The sequence below is a fragment of the Thermobia domestica genome, chromosome 7 (assembly GCF_964235325.1).
Source record: "Thermobia domestica chromosome 7, izTheDome1.hap1.1, whole genome shotgun sequence".
Taxonomy (NCBI): Eukaryota; Metazoa; Arthropoda; class Insecta; order Zygentoma; family Lepismatidae; genus Thermobia; species Thermobia domestica.
This window is the reverse complement of record NC_137460.1, coordinates 32,052,105-32,069,042: the sequence shown is the minus strand read 5'-3', so window position 1 is coordinate 32,069,042 and position 16,938 is coordinate 32,052,105. Positions and strand designations below refer to the sequence as shown.

The 16,938-nt window shown below is 35.3% G+C and overlaps 1 protein-coding gene across 2 annotated transcripts in view; it reads right to left on the bottom strand.

The window, feature by feature from the left end:
- The window catches only part of LOC145689990 (uncharacterized), a 51,154-nt gene extending 35,649 nt beyond the window's left edge, over positions 1-15,505 (bottom strand). Inside the window, exon 1 of one of the 2 annotated variants that reach the window (XM_081764450.1) lies at positions 15,307-15,505. The gene's annotated coding sequence lies outside the window, so the exon portion shown is untranslated. The remainder of the gene's footprint in view (positions 1-15,306) is intronic. The other variant, XM_081764449.1, reaches the window with a different exon arrangement.
- Between the last annotated feature and the right edge of the window lie 1,433 nt (positions 15,506-16,938).

Below are 16,938 nucleotides of genomic sequence, written 5' to 3'. Positions count from 1 at the left end.
CAATCGTATAGAATTGGTGCTGATGGATCATTTGTCTGAAACTTTCTTAGAAAGGAAGCGTTTCTTCAGCCAGGAAAAGAAAAAAGCCGACTCCGATTTCAACAATTTGTTTCTTTAACTTATTTTCCAAAATAAGTAAACTGAAACATGATGCTCATTGAATGTTCATTTTACTTCGTTCAAGTATTCCTTGAGTTGCTAATTGTGTAACTTTCCCGATCTGAAGCCACTAAATAGAACTAGCCTTTAATGAAAGTAGGTATAATCTAGTTATGGCAATAAGTACTAGTCTTCTACAAAGGACATCTTTGAAGAAGTATTGATCGTAGAAAACTAATTAGATCCCACTCCATTATCTTCACTGTACTTTCGAACGCATAATGTATAGTATGAAGTCAACAAGAATCAATAGTAACAAGTTGTAACTGGCCAGTTTATTCATAGGATAAATCTTGCCAAACCCTCAACACTTCAAAGCTGACGTTGAGTCCATGCATGGGCACGTACGAATTTTTCTTATATCTAATCTGTGACGCACTCTTTAATCCATTCAAACAGTGTTCGGGAGTTCAATGACCCAAATATACCGAAGTCTAATAACATAAAATTGCTTTCGTGCACTGATTATTCGAAGAACACAAGGGAAGGTTTATTTGTTCCTTTGACCATATGTTATTAAAATTTTCACTGTATCACACTAAATATCAAGAAATCTCTTGTTTTTTCTATTACATCCTCTTGACATAGACCCCTGTACGTAATTTCTGGTTTTAAAAACTCTTTTATTATTGCTTACAGTTGTATGTTTGTGTGAGCCTCATACATTATACAACATTAAATAAAAGGAAGAATTTCAAACACCTTTCCAAAACTCGACGAAATTTATCAGTTTACACAGCACAGTTATTGCGAATTAGTGCTTGGCATTTGTAGCTCCCTCATCATCTTCAAGAACAAAAGATTAGCATTCATTTTTAATCGTAGTTCCACTTGCAGAAGTTCTTGTTAGTATTGTCTGCCGTATTTGAAATTAAGGATGAAAATACAGACATGGCTATCAAAAAATTCAAAATGGTTTTTAAAACATATTTTCCGCTACTAGACCTTAATTACATTTATCTTTATTTACTTCCGTTCCCGACTCTCTGAAAGGTATTAATCGAAGATTGAAACACACTGGACTACCAAATATGTAAATTATCCATTTTATTCTTAAAGTTACTTTCCAAATATGACCCAAGACCGTACATTATAGCGTAGATTGTCTTGCCTTCTTGCAGCTGCATACTAGATGGAATTTCACTATCAAAAAAGCATTAATATTAAAAGTATTCACTACTCAGCTATCTGTTGCACCTCGCAATTATCGATGATTAACAACCACTAGCAACATGGTTATTTCCGCCCTGCGTACACAGTTCTTATGGAAGAACTTTTGAATATTCCATTTTTTGATTCAGGTTTCGTGGTGTATGAGAAATGCAAAATACACTGAATTGGACATAAGTGTGTTAGACATTGCTATACAAGCAATTCTTATTAAATCTGCGTGTATGTCGTAGTTCAATGTTACAATGGCTAGAGTACAATTTGCGTCTCATAACGAAACTCCCCATTTTACCGAAGTTTAATTCCAGTACAATTCTCTCCTTTTCTTCACACTTGATGGCCTGAATCGCATAAAATATATTGCTACAGAAAGTAGTTATTTTAGTGTCAGCGATTATTTATGTACTGTTTTTATTGTTTTTAAGATATTGATGTTGAATATTGTACGAAAGATTTCAGTGTATTCAAGCGAATAAAAAATACTTACAGGTACCTTGATTATATAAGATACTGGCTTCAGAACGAACTGACAATGCTGAATACATATCTAAAGTAAAATCTTGTCTTCTAGTCAAATATAGTGTGCTCTAATATTGAATATATTACGTTTAAGCAAGTAAACCAACACGAAATGACGTGAAAGGAACGTTACTCGATGACATTAGAAATTGAAAGCTTCTAAAGGGCTTGGCATAAACCGTATTGAAAAATAATATTCATATAAAACATAACAGGAGGCAATATATGAGCTAGAATTGCTACACAATGATGAAGTAGTAATACAACTTACTATAATCCATAGCCAGAAGACTAAAATAGGGGACCAATGTTATCTTTGGGGAGGCTAAGTTTCATATACATTTATATATATAGAGGAAACGACTGTAAGTTACAGGGAAGTATAGACTCCCCTGGGCAGTTCCAGGTAAGAGTCTGCCATAGATGCCGGATTCTAGGGGACCAGACTTCAATATTATGGTTGTGGGAGATGAGTTCCCAGTATTTTAGTGTCATTTTCAAGCTATTCTTAAACATAATTTACGACGAAAAAAAGCTACATATATTTATTTGGAGGTTACTTAAAAGCTATGAGTACACCATAAGGTTATTTTCACTCTTCTGCGTCAGAATTGTTGGCAGTAGGAAGACAGATTGCATGGCGTGTCCCCCTTTGTTTTGTTTCCTGATCCAACTGTTTATGGGCAACAAGCAGGCCCATAGCTCGAAGTCTGAGCTCCCTGCGACGACCTCGAACTCTATCTGAAAGTTTCAGTTATTTGCTTACAAAAATATATTAAAAAATATGGAGCAAAAATGTAAGGTGAACTGAAGTTAGCCCACCTCTTTTTGTTCCACTGTCTTAGTGTTAGGCTACAGACCTGGTGAATATTCTTGTCTATTTTTTAGTACTACTGTCTTGTCTTAAAAAATTAAATTAAATTTTGTTATTGTTCTGGAGGTAGCTTTAATAGAATATTACAATGATTTGTCTCTACTTGAATTGTTGAAAAAGGAATTATGAATTTTAGTTAACTATTTTATTTCTAACAAATTTTAGTGAATAGTGTTACTTGATTAAATCTAAATTCATTTTGTGGTAAGAATAATTTGTTCTGAATACAGTAGCGTACACAGAACTTTATTCAAGGGGGATTATTCTAGTACCAAAGCCCATATGACTTTACGATAAACACAAACCTTTGTATACATTTCGAACTTCGCTAATCAGTACAGGTCACATCTACATCTTGCAATCTGAGCCTCTATAGGTCGCCGCAACTAATAAAACGAACATTGATATGTTCCTTGAGAGTTTACAACAGATGGGCGCTAAATGCTGAACAACATTTACGAAAAAAGTCACCACTAACCGTATCCCCCAAATATACAACATTGGTGTTATTTCAGGCGATAGTGCAGGCCAGGGAATGGGACCCGAAGAACGTTAGTAGATTCCAGGATACACTATATTATTGAAATATATCGTCCGGAGTTGTCTAAAAAGCATGACAAAGACTACTATAAATTTCCCGATTTTTAGCGTTCATTGCGGGATTCAGTAGATAGACAACAGCAGGAAGTTTATGAAATGGAACCGTTCGGCATCATACACCTCCCGTATGAAGCTCGGCCTTGTACACTGCGCCTAACAGGGTAGTCTTATATATGTGTTATCAGCGTAGAAGTAGTCGAATCGAGGCTTGCCCGAAAACGTGACCCACTGGCAATTGGCACACTAGTATAAACTGAGTTGTAATTTTAAGTCAATGGAAGCCAACAAAGATATGTGCTGCCAATTGTGTTCTGTACACGCTGTCAAACCGTCGAGTCGACTTCCCTTGCCGCAGACAAAACAACTCTTGTTATCGTGCCCAATGTCCTAATGCCAGTCTACCACTGGACGACGACTTACTGTTTTCACGGTCACGCGGGCAGTTGTCAGGCATTTGAAAAGTGCTCACTTTACTTGGGACCCTTCCTTATTGCTGTTGCGTACGATTTTCATTCGTTGATTCCTTAAAAATGTGTATCACTATCATGGCAATTCTCAATTTCGCGATATGGAAATTCACCTTCTCAGACGCTGACATACTTTGAGTCTGGTCTCATTGAAATGCAAACGCCTATTCCAATTTTTGACAACCACAACATATAATGACCTTTCCCTATATATTTTCACTTCACTTGTCCACTTTCCACTAAATGAATGTTCTAAAAATTCCACTGTACATTTTGACTTCTGGCGGTACTATCCTGAACATCGAACCTTGGACGCTGCTGAGCCAACAAATGCAGCATTGCGCTGGAATTCCAATCAGTCGTGTGTCATATGCTACTGTACAAATCGTCTGAGTTTGGTTGCATTATTGTCATTTCTTTTTGGAGGTGAAATTCTAACAAATAGCAGCATGGTAGTAGTCTTGATGTCTCCTAATACTTATAATTTCCCCAAGTTTTCAACCGAATATAAATCACGATTAAAATAAAAATCCCAACCACTATACTTTCCCAACAACGAAAACATTCTTCACGGATGCATATGTCCTATTGAACGTACTATATCCGTATTTTTCCTAGAACATTTTCAAAACATTAATTTGCTTAAAGGGTTCACTTTCTTTCTTTATTAAGTAACTGAAAAAAGTCCCTTCGTGGCTAAGCGGTTAGCGTATGCGCCTTTCGCGCGGGAGCTCATGTGGTTTGAATTTCACGTTAATCAGAAGGTTGTCTCATATAGCTTCGCTGATGAACGGGACACTAAACTCAACTACAAGTAATTGAGAAGACTTTGTCACGGTGCCTTCTCCTCATCTATATAACTTGTGAAAAATGATTATGGATTAGCTGCGAAATGAAGTGATCCATAACACTCCCATAGCCATTCCTTTTCGTGTATAACGCAGGCAAGTTTTGACAAGAACGTCAACAATTGAAAGGAGCGCATCTTAGAGAAGAAGAAAATTAATCCTAGGCAGTCATACATTTTAATAAATTGTATATTATTATTGTAATGGAAAACGCGAAACTCTACTTACATTGCTGGAGAGTCTTGTCCCTTTCAGCAAAATCTGAAATGCCTTTGCTTTAACACTGAACACAAGCCTTTTGCAATTAAAGTAACCTTTCTCATTTAATATGCAATATGTTCTTTAAAGATAATGAAAACACGTCTGTTAAAGTTTCTACCACCTTCATAGTTGAGGACTTTTCCCTTATCACTTTCATAGCTCACACAGAAAATATCGATGTTATGATGCCTTGCGCTGCTCTCAGTGATCATGAAAAGTATTCAAGTTCCTTTTTCGGGCTACATGTAAGTAAGTATAAAGTAGATTAGAAATGCGAACTTTTTCACATTTGGATGGATAACATAAACGATCATTCTTTCGATATTACGTCTTCAGCGACATGTCCAGCAAGAGTAACATACAATCGCAACTAAACATATCTCAGCCCTAGGGCGGTTAAAAAACATTGGTGGACGGAAAGGTCATCCCAAAATATACCTGAGAGAGACACTGTTCTTAATTGAAGGGCGTATATTTGTACTAGAAAAAACTCTCTTTAGTCTCGTGTCGTGGGCAAGCTTGAGCTTTCCCCCATTTCCCAGTGTCTTATCTCTGTCGGTGCTTATGCAATCTGCTACAATGTAACCTCATATTTTACATAAAGCTGATCTTTTCAAGCAATAACGAGTAAATACACACAATCAGGGAGATAAATAAATTTATTTTACTAATTTTTGAAACTGGCGGGCCGGAATATTTTCCTTAAAGTTCATCCTTTCTTGCTTATTTTCTATTTTTTATGGTTTACGTAGGTTAGATTAGTTTAGGTTAGGATATTTGTATTTGGGGGTCTAGAATTCTTTGCTTGAAATTCGTACTTTCTTCCTATATTTTCTGTTTTTGAAGTTTAGGCTAGGTTAGGTCAGTTTATGTTATGTCAGTACTCTGTAATTACACATACGTAACATCAACCGATTTCTTTTAGAGATATGGTGATTTTACCTGATTTTGGCAACCCAGTTCCAAAATTATCCTTTATTTTATTTATAAATTTATTTTTGGGTATGAAATCTAAAAGAGAAAGTAAACTTAATTACAATTATTGTTTTGTTTCCATCATGTAGAAGTGTCCCGGTATAAAGTTACATTTCTATTTGCTGTTACTTTTCTATGACCTTTACTTGTTTGCTATGAATAAAACCTAGACTTAGAAAACTGACCCAAGTAGATATTAATTACATATACCCTTCCTTCTTAAAAAATCGATATTTACTACGTTCAACCATCGCATTTATAAAAGCGGAGCAATGTATTTCTTGGCACAGTTTAAATATACGGGTGTAAAACATTATAAGCTAATAATATTATGACTATTAGTATAGCTGATTCTTCCGTGTTATATTACGAATGTAAGTGACTTTAAATCTTCACTAAATTATAGAGCATGATAACTAGCGAAGTATATGTTATTTGTAATTGTATTCTTGTTATTTGTATTTGTTTAACGATCTAAAATTGTAACGTGACTAGTAATGGGCAGTGGGAATATTTCCGGTGGGAAGGAAAATAAAAACTGGGCATATTCCCGGGTTTTTTCCCTTGGCATATAAATTCCCGGAAACGAATTTATTTTCATTTCTTTATCTTCCAAATTATGAGAATCATATCACTAATTACTTTGTTTTCTTTATTATGATTTACTTCTAGGTTTTAAATAATTTGGAGATTAAACAAGTTAAAATTCGTTGACTACTTTTTATAACTAATAACATGACTTCTTTAGTGACATTTCTATTTGCACTAAAAAGTAGCGAAGTACTAATTTACAAATGATGAAAAGGAACCAGTTTGTAAAGTAATGTAGAATTTCTGTAAAAATAGAGGTGAAGTAATATCAATACTCCCCGAACCACCGTTAATAATAGACGTCGGTCTGTCTCTTGTCTTTGACACGAATTTCTGAATAGGTACTCGAACTTCTCTTATATGTGAATTAAGGCATGAAATTTCGAGAAATAGCTAGGAAGAAAGGTCGTAAGGTCATGTGGCAATGTTACATGCAAAATATAAAGGTAAGTTGGTATCTTGCAAATATTGTGAACATAAATTTATATTCGCTTATTTTGATAAAATGTTGAGACATGTGTCTTCTGGTAGTTACACAAACCAATTTGTTTGTAACATTTAAAAATTTAATATGTTTATATCAGTAGTAGAATCTAGTTTAGAAAATCCACTTTCATGCAAATTTAAACTGCTTAGCGGTGTAAAAGTATGTGGACTTACTATAACACTTTCCCCCACATATTTACTTGCATAGATCATATTGTAAGTAAGTATACATTTATGGCCTTCCATCTATATTCAGGCAGAGCATATACCATCACCATCTCAGATATTGTTGAAACTCCTTTTTTATAGCAACTAGACATGCTTTTAAGGGACCTATATTTTTTTCTTTTATCGAAAAAAAATTTCCAGCCATGTAATGGGCCATCAAAGACAGGGAGTACAATTTATGATATGTAAAAAACATGGAAAATGGTCAACTTCGGAGCCCCACCATTCAGCTTCGGAAACAGGTAGAGTTATAATTCTTGTTATGGTATGTACATAGGGATATAAATAAACTATATTTTATTATAGTTTGGTTTGCGCATGCGTATCGTTTTATACATAAATTAACAAATGAACGTCAGTTTATCTGAAAAGTCGAAGTTTGCGAATTTTTTTCGAGCACTTCAGGTTCGAATTTTAAAATTCTGCTTTCACGCTTGGTGACACCTAGTTATCCGCTTTCCAAAAAAAGAAAAAAAATGTACCGCTTCTGTGTGCAACCGTTTTGTCGCAAACAAATTCGAGAAATTGTAAAATTTTCAAAAATCGCCATTTTCTCCGAAACACCATCTTTAAAAATTCTGAAATTTTGTCAGTTGGTTTAACTTTAAATGAATAATAAACACAGCAAATACGATTCTCGACCAATGCTTCATGAATTAAGTACAGCCTTTCGAAATTAGCGGTTTCGTTAACTTTGATGTCACAGTTAGCAACACTGGAAACAATAAAAGTGCAATGACTTGATGATGTTTGTGGTTCACATTAATTAAATAAAGAATAAAAGGTTTTCGCGACTGGTTTTTTATTATTTTGATCAAAAAAGCTCTCAGGAATAGTAAAATGAGCCTCCCCCTTCTCGTCCGTTTTGTTAAACCGAAGTAATCTGAAATGGAAATTACGATTACGAAACACACAAATTTTAAGTTTACTTAAAATGGCCATCCAATAAATTCTGATGATCTATAAAAAGCCTGAACTTTTACCTCAGTGGGATTTGGAATGATCCACACAAAGTCTCAATTAAGTGCGAGGTCATTACAGTGATCGAAAAAGGACAAAAAGTTCAAAAAAATCGAAACATTTTCTTACACATTCCATCAAAGAAATTTACGTACTTTTTAAACAGAACAATCTCAGCATAAGAATGGGTCACTCTTAATTTTATAGTACTCGACTAAAGTGGGTCAGTCCGCAACCTGCGAAGGGAGTGTGTGTGTGTGTATGTATGTATTGTGGAAATTTTAAGTTAGCTGCTACTGCGTTGCAACAAATCAAAGGTGCAACCTGTATTGAGGCTGTCATGAGTGACCTATTTCCTTTAGTAGTATGATCCGTTGAAAATGACAGCTGTAAACAATGATCTCGTTAAAAAAAAAAAAAAAAAAAAAAAAAAAAACTGTGCCACTTTCTGTTTTTGTATCGTACATTGTTGGTTTAACTGTAAGAATTGTAACTCATGACTACATCAAGAAAATCCAAAGAGAATTAGTTGCTACCGAAAAGCATCGTATAAAATTTCAAGATATAAATTCTATTTTACTTCATGTGGACTTCGTTGAAAACTGGACTGTTATTCTGCAAAGTGAAATTTCGAGTTATTATCGGAATATGGAACAACTGACAGTTGTGTTGTAATAAGCGACGACAAAACACACGATTCGGCTCATATACTCATAGCTACAGACAAGATTCTAAAAAATACTCGAAGAAAAGCGAAAATATCTGTTATAGAAAAAGATTTGAATACGTGGAAATAAGTGTCTACAATTTCCCAAACCGTGTCAGTGATTTCTGATGGTGCTACATCCCACTTTAAAAATCGCTTTAGATGTTCGAGATGCAGACAGGTCCGACAAAGCAGTGGTCTTGCAGTGAAACCGGCCATGCTAGGGCCTCTGCGACGTATTGGGGGCGGGGAGGTGAGTTGTAAAGAATGTGGCAATGCGGCATAGCCTTAGGCAAAAACAGATACAAAGTATTAAAACCGCAGAAGAATTCGTGAGTATAGTGTAAGTACAAACTCCGCGTATTACTCTCGTTTGTTGCCTGGAACTGAATTCGACAACTTCTGGAAGAAAAAAAAGCAAGAATTGGAAAGTGTGCGCCCAGTAACTGGCAATCAACGAAGTCACCTTTGGCTTTCGGAAAATGGTGAAGTTTATGTCAGTAACGGGTCACCATAAACTAACTTCATGCTTCCCCCAAAATCGAGCTTCTGCAATTCAAAGTGTAGATTTAAGAAGTCTGCAAAAAGAAACTTGTGTTACATACATATGCGCGAAAGCGCAGATATCTCTGTAAATTGGGGGGGGGGGGGCATTCAGAGGGGCGCGGACAAAATCCAAGAGGACAAAATCCAAGCTAAATTCTGACAAGGCGGACAAAATCCAAGGAACACTATCATGTTCACAGCTGTGATATGTAACTGTAAACACCCTAATTAAATTGTATGTTTGTTTCTTTCTTCAATTGTCATGCGTTCTAAAGTTTTATCTGTCAATTCTTCAATTTATTGAAATAACATTTCATTTACTTTTAAAGAACTGAAATTCCAATAAAACATGTAAGATTGTCACAGTAAGAGTGCAGATGAGCTTTAATTACTTATCACATCCATATGAAAGTATGTAAAAATATTATGTGTGTACAAATACATTGTAAAAGTATGTATTTTCTTCTCAATTTTATTATATACAGTATAATACATTTAAGACACTCAGCATATTATTGTGAGACCAATCATTGGAGTATTTTAATTCCATTCTTATGAGGTGGCATACAGAAGTCTTGATTTGTATGTTGGTAATGTTTTATGTATATTTTGAAACAAATAATTATGATATACTAGTCATATTTTCGTCAGAAATGATCAAAATGTGAAATATGTAGTGTGTATTTTTAATAATGTAATAATGTAAAAGCGTTATCTAGAAAATCGAAATGTGTCTAGACAAACTAAATGAAAATGTATATATTATTGGTTATTTTGACAAGTGTAACTGAAGTAAATACTTTGAGGGTAGAGAAGTATTTCTTTTATCTAAATCATATCATTTTAATTTTATTTTTACTTTAATTCTCAATAAATAAAATAGAATTAAGTAGTGTACTTTTTTTAAGACTGGGCTGCTTTGCTGTTATTTGTTATCTCTGATATAGCAAGCCAGTGCTTTCATTTTCTGGTTAATTTATGTGAGTATACTCTTTTTAGTCAAAATATTTCTGATCACCCTAAATTGGATTCACCTGGGCATGTCCTAGCAGTGACCAGACTATTTTATGAGTAATTAAAGCTCATCTGCACTCTTACTGTGTCAATCTTACATATTTTATTGGATTTTCAGTTTTTTAAACGTAAATGAAATATTATTTCAATAAATTGAAGAATTACAGATAAAACTTTAGAATGCATGACAATTAAAGAAAGAAACAAACATAAAATTTAATTAGGGTGTTCACAGGCACATACCACAGCTACGCACATGATACTGCTCCTCTGAATTTTATCCGCTTGGATTTTGTCCGCCTTACCAGAATTTGGCTTGGATTTTGTCCTACACTCGCATTCAGATGCAGAAAGCATATATATGAGGATTTTAAGACAAATTGTATTCAAACTATGCCAAATATTGTATATTCATAAATACAATAAGGGCCACATCAGCTTTGGGGAGCGCGGGTCCCCCCCAGGATCGGCGTCCTTGCATATACGTATGATAACCAGTGGTGTGTAGCAGAATTATGAATAAATCATGACTTACGTAAAGTTGAAGTGCTGTTTATGCTTCCACATGGACCTTCAGCAGGGTACAGGTTTCCAGAAAAGCATAAGAGAACTGAAAATAAGTGTTTTGTGATTATCGACAATTTGCTACACAAGGGCGGATCCAGGACGGACTTCTGAAGGGAGGTGTAATACTGCTACTTAGAGCTACTTTTAAGAGCTCTAAACTCTGGAATGAGTTTTATTTATTGTGGCAGAACGCATATATTTGGTTATTTATTTTATTTAAATTTCTATTTTGACTTAATCTTTTCATGTACAAGTAAAATTCAAATATTAATCATTAAATTACGTTGAGCAAAACAGAGTTAAGAAAGAAACGAATAACAAAACAGATTACATAAAAGCTTGGCATTGCATTTAGTTTATAAAATGATTATATTTCATTGGTATTAAGGAAACTACATTTCGGCAGATTATTCTAATTGTTAAAAATGAGAACAAAATCTAAATTACGTATTACTGGAGAGAATTACAGAAATCTAATGTCATGAAGTTTATAGAATGTTTGTGAACACAGACAATTTCGTGTATGCCAGAATTGCCAAGTATCGCGGACACAGACATTCTAGGGATTGTAATGATTAAATCGCTGTACAACAATGACGAAAATGAGAAGTTTCCTGGAGCAGAAAGAGAACACACTTCTGACGTCATGGTGAGAATGCAGATTCCAGATTTGAGGAAGTCAACAAAAACCAGAGGATGGAAGGTCTCGGGGGTAGAGTTCAGAAGTAGTGAAGAAGTAGAGTTCAGTAGTAAGAGAAGTAGAGAAAGTTCAGAGGCGGAGAGAACTCGGAGAGCGAAATCGAATAGTAGTATCCGAAGATAACGAACGTATACGTTTACAGTCGAATTATAAAAACAAATAATTTATGTTGAATTCAGTTAAATTATATTTTATCGTCGTTACCATGAGAAAGTAAAAGATTACGCCTCGCTGTTTGTGAAATTCACCCGCGACATCCAGAAGACCTAAGGACCATCGATCACGCCAACTATCTGGGATCGCCTTTGCAGAGCTGGTCATCATTTCCAACGACTACTAGGGACATGGGAGGTATGAGTTACTTTCTAAATCTGTTGTCAGCGATTCAATGTTTAGAGATGCCGTATTTGATCTGGCACAATGAAATACCCGAATTTGACACACAACACATTACACATTAATTGAAAATAAATGAACCAATTATTAATCGAATTTGAGTTATCATTCATGCAGATTATTACCTCTAGCTTAGTGTGTTTACTTTCGTATTCGCGTTCATTTTAGAAGGTGAACGTAAGGTAATTTACCTGTGTTCAACTCCATGTCATCCCCAAAATTTAGACACTGAACCAGGGAGGTTCTCATTATATACAAAATAAGAGTTTCTTCTGGGAGGGCGATCGACTCCCTGGATCCACCTCCGAGTGTACTAACACCTATTTGAGCATCTGCACAGTTACATGCTATAAGCGAAGAAGACACCAAGCAAGCAAATGATTGGTCCATGTGAAAATAATCAGTGAAATTTTGTTTCCGAAGACCATTTTAAGTAAGTGAACTTAAAATATGTATGTTTCGTAATCATAATTTCCATCTCAGATTACTTCGTTAAAAAAAAAAAAAACGGAGAAGGGGGAGGCTCATTTTACGATTTCAGAGAGCCTTTCTGATCAAAATAATAATAAAAAACAGTCAGGAAAACCTTTTATTCATCATTTAATTAAGGTAAACCACAGACATCATCAAATCATTGTATTTTTTATTGTTTCCAGTGTTGCTAACTGTGACATCAAAATTAACGAAACTTCGCAAACTTCAAAAGGTTGTAGATAGTTCATGAAGCAATGGTCGAAATGGTATTTGGTATGTTTATTAATTATGTAAAGTTAAACCAACTGACAAAATTTCAGAATTTTAAATTATGACGTTTTCGAGAAAACGGTTGCACACAGAAGCGATACAATTTTTTTTTCGGAAAGCGGGTAACTAGGTCTTACCAACCGTGAAAATAGAATTTTAAAATTCGAACCGGAAGTGCCCGAAAAAAATTCGCGTGACTGCAAATAAATTCGCGGAATATTTTCATTTTCTTTTTTGGATATTTTCCGGGGAATATTCCCGAAAGAATTCTTCCCGGGATTTTACCCATCACTAAACGTGACACGATAATGTACCCAACTACTTTTGTTTCCACCAAAAGCATGCCAAATAAGGAGGTAGACATGGCAACTAAGAAAGTAAAATACAATACTTACGCAATGGCGCTGGTCAAGCATAGGCACACCACATTTTACGAAATTTACAGGAAAAATTCAATAATATACAGAGAAAGACGTTTTTATAAGAAAAAGAAATTCTGCAGGCGTCAGTATTTAAAACCCCGTTATGTAGTTTTATATTTAAAGGTATACGGATACTAATGTAAAATAATTACAAATGATATAGGAACTTAAACTTACACCATTTCACTTGCGTTGGTGACGCTCGTGTCCTCTTCGGACACCTCTTGCACAGATCGCAGTACGTATGTATACTAACTCGCTTAGGCAGTAGTTGTGCTTCTTCGTGTGCACCTACCACACGTCGGTGTTTTTCGTACTGTTGTTCTTTAGCGCATGTCTGGATGGTCATTGTATTTCTATGCAAATCGGAGACAATTTTAAGTTTTCAGCCACTACTTCTTTTAACTCGCGGTAATAGTATACAAGAAGACCTCATTATGTCCAGTGCACGTGCATACTTCCTACTGTTGCACTACGTATGAAAATGATTTTATTACATGTAGAAGTGGTAATAGAACACGCAAGAGACCCAGATCATGTTGTATTCACACTCCAATATGAAGTGTGAATACAACATGATCTGGGTCTCTTGCGTGTTCTATTACTACTTCTACATGTAATAAAATCATTTTTATACATAGTGCAACAGTAAGAATGATCCACGTGCACGTGACACGCGATATGTGTTTCAAATGCCCCACATATACTCATACAAAATGTACAAGGGCACATTCTTATTCTTCGCATACCATATAAAAAAACAAATTCTTAGAAGAACATTTGTAAGTACAAGGGCCATTTTAAGAATGCAATAAAAATTAGGGAGGGAGTACCAAGCGAAAAAGCGCACATATAGCCCGAAGTACAAGGGCTATATTATTGTTAATCACGAAATATAGTCTGGAAAAGTTAATGCCTACAATGACCTACTGAGCAACATAGAAGTGCTTACCGCCAACGTGCTGAAATTTTAATACATTAAACTATCAATCAACACAAAAAATCACTTATTATCTCCAATACAAGATCTGCAATACAAGATTTTAAAGCACAAATATAAAAAAAGATTAAGATCGCACATTTACTTCACGATCCACGCACTTTACTTACTTACACGTACAAATATCACCATTTTCATCTTCTTCCTACCGTACTGCCACCTGCAGAACACAAAGCACAAGCTCCGTCAATATAGGCAGAACCAAAACAAAAAACAAAAAAAAAAAAAAAAAAAAAAAAAATGGCACCCCCATGTAGGCGGAACCTCTGTCTAGAACTGCAGGACGTTATACGGCCCGCAAGAAAATCCCGAAAATGCAAATTAACAATAAGCGAAAGTAAAAAAAAAAAAAAAAAAAAAAAAAAGACCGCGAGCTCACAAAAACGTCTACGGAATGAGCCCAAACCTTCACGAAACAACCCTTCAAAAACCGGTAATCAATCACGGTAGACCTGCTACTACTGCATACAACTCTCAAACAGTTGAAGAGAGTTCACCGTGCATCAAAATAAACAAGTTGTACGATCCCAAAAGGGTTATAGTTAAGGAGACGTACTTTCCATTTAGGGAAGCAGGAGAAACGCCATACTTTCAGGAATTATTCATTGACTATCTAGGATGTTAAAAAGTAGGTAATAGACTGAGTTCTTGCCCTTGTACTTAGGGTGTTTAGGTAGTGCAACAGTAAGATGTATCCTCGTGCACGGGAGATGAGAAGTAGCTGTTCTTAACTATTACCCCCAAAAGTAAAATACATACGTTGTTCTTTATATTCGTACCACCACAAAAGTGAACGACACTCGCTTTTTTACCCCATTTTTAAGTTCCTAGATGTTCAGTGAATAATCTGTAAAAGACTGCACTTCGTGCGTCCTCGGGAAGTAACGAGGCACTGTCGTATACTATATCCAAAGAAATTTAAAAGATTTTGATTGATATGCGTACACTTAACCTGTACGTATGCGAAATTCTTTTGTAGGCTAAACTGCCGGAGATGGCAGCCCTGGAAAATACAGTAACCTTCTTTCAATATTCTATTAGTTCTTTTCTCTTCTTATTTTAATATGCCTTACCTACAATAATCCGTGTTTCCTTTCAAGCCTTTACTATTCACTGTTTATCACAAATACTTATCATTTGCATACTCCCTCCGCTCTTTCCTACATGCGTATGCTCTATGTGTTGTATTGTATTGTCGTGTGACCATTATTGGTCACATAGGGAGGTGCACCACCATTAAAATCGTGTCTGCTACATTTTCAAAATTGTCTTATATGCCTTATATGTATGATCTGTCAGGAAAGCAAATGTACACCTATTTTTCGAGTCTGGCATTCCTGCGCTCCATCCGTGGAGAGTATGAGAATTAAATCAATCAAATGTTTACTGAGGGGCAAAAAGAAAAGCTTAATCTGAATAAGACATTGCAGAGGGGCACAAGCTTTGAATACGAATAGTGCATTGTGTAAATAAAGGACGACACCGAAAGAGAAAGCCAGAAACAGCTGTTAAACTTACAAAAAAAGAGTAAAAATTGTCGAAGTGGGAACATAAAACACTAATACAACAAATACGCCGACAACTAAAATCACCATGCCATGATCTTGGTGTAGTGGTTAAGGTGCTGGCTTACAAATGCAAAGGACGCAAGTTCGAATCCTAGGCAAGGACATTTTTAAAAATTTTTGTTAATAATACATACAACTCATGAGAGATGGTAAAAGAGGTCGTATTTAGTTTTTCTTTTTCATAGCAATTATTATTGGTAATGTTTAGTACTGATAATACTTTTTGGCTTTGCGTATTGCTTTCGTTCTTGTCTTCATTTCGAAAGAGAAGAATATCCGAACAAATGCCACCAAAATTCCTCTTATTTTGAATGTAAACGCCATTTGCAATTAGTGAAGAATAAAAATTGAACATTCCGATGTAGCTGCAAAAAGTAAAAGGAAAAACATGGAAGTCGACCATACTCATGGTTACTAAAAATACAAATTCTACATGCCTTACACCTTCCGACCACGTTTCTACGTTAGCAAGTAAGAGGTTTGTGTTTAGGTTAGGCTGGTCAATACATTTTGCAAAGGGGCCCGGTTTAGCTCTGACGCACCATAGGTGAGAGAAGGGAGAAAAACATTTTTTCTCTCTCCCTCTGTGTGATTATTTATCTATCTATCTGTATATATATATATATATATATATATATATATATATATATATATATATATATATATATATATATAACGCTATTTGTGATGCCATAACCACCCTAATTTTCAGCGGATTGAGACAAAACTTGGCACAAACATTAATTGTTGAAATATCTTGATGAGTTCGTTAACAAGAATAATCAGATGAAAATGTTCAAAATGGTGGCCCTTCAAACTCTTAAAAAGTTCCAAGGGAACCAAATTTCGCCCATAAATAGGTATTCAAAAAGTTTGAATAAATTTTCCTCTTTTACTGAAATATTTGTGTGCAGGGACTTATTGAAATATTGGGCCCGAAGTAGTAGGGGTCCCCGTATGGCTCGCCGAGTCAGCAAAAATTTTTGTGACGTCATAGGTCAAAGGTCAATGACCTTGGCCCGGGGTCAATGACCTAGGGGTACTTAGGACCACCCCCTCTAAATTTTGGCAGGGGTACCTTGGCCCACCCCTTAAATTTTGGCAGGGGTACATAGGACCACCCCCTTAAATTTTGGA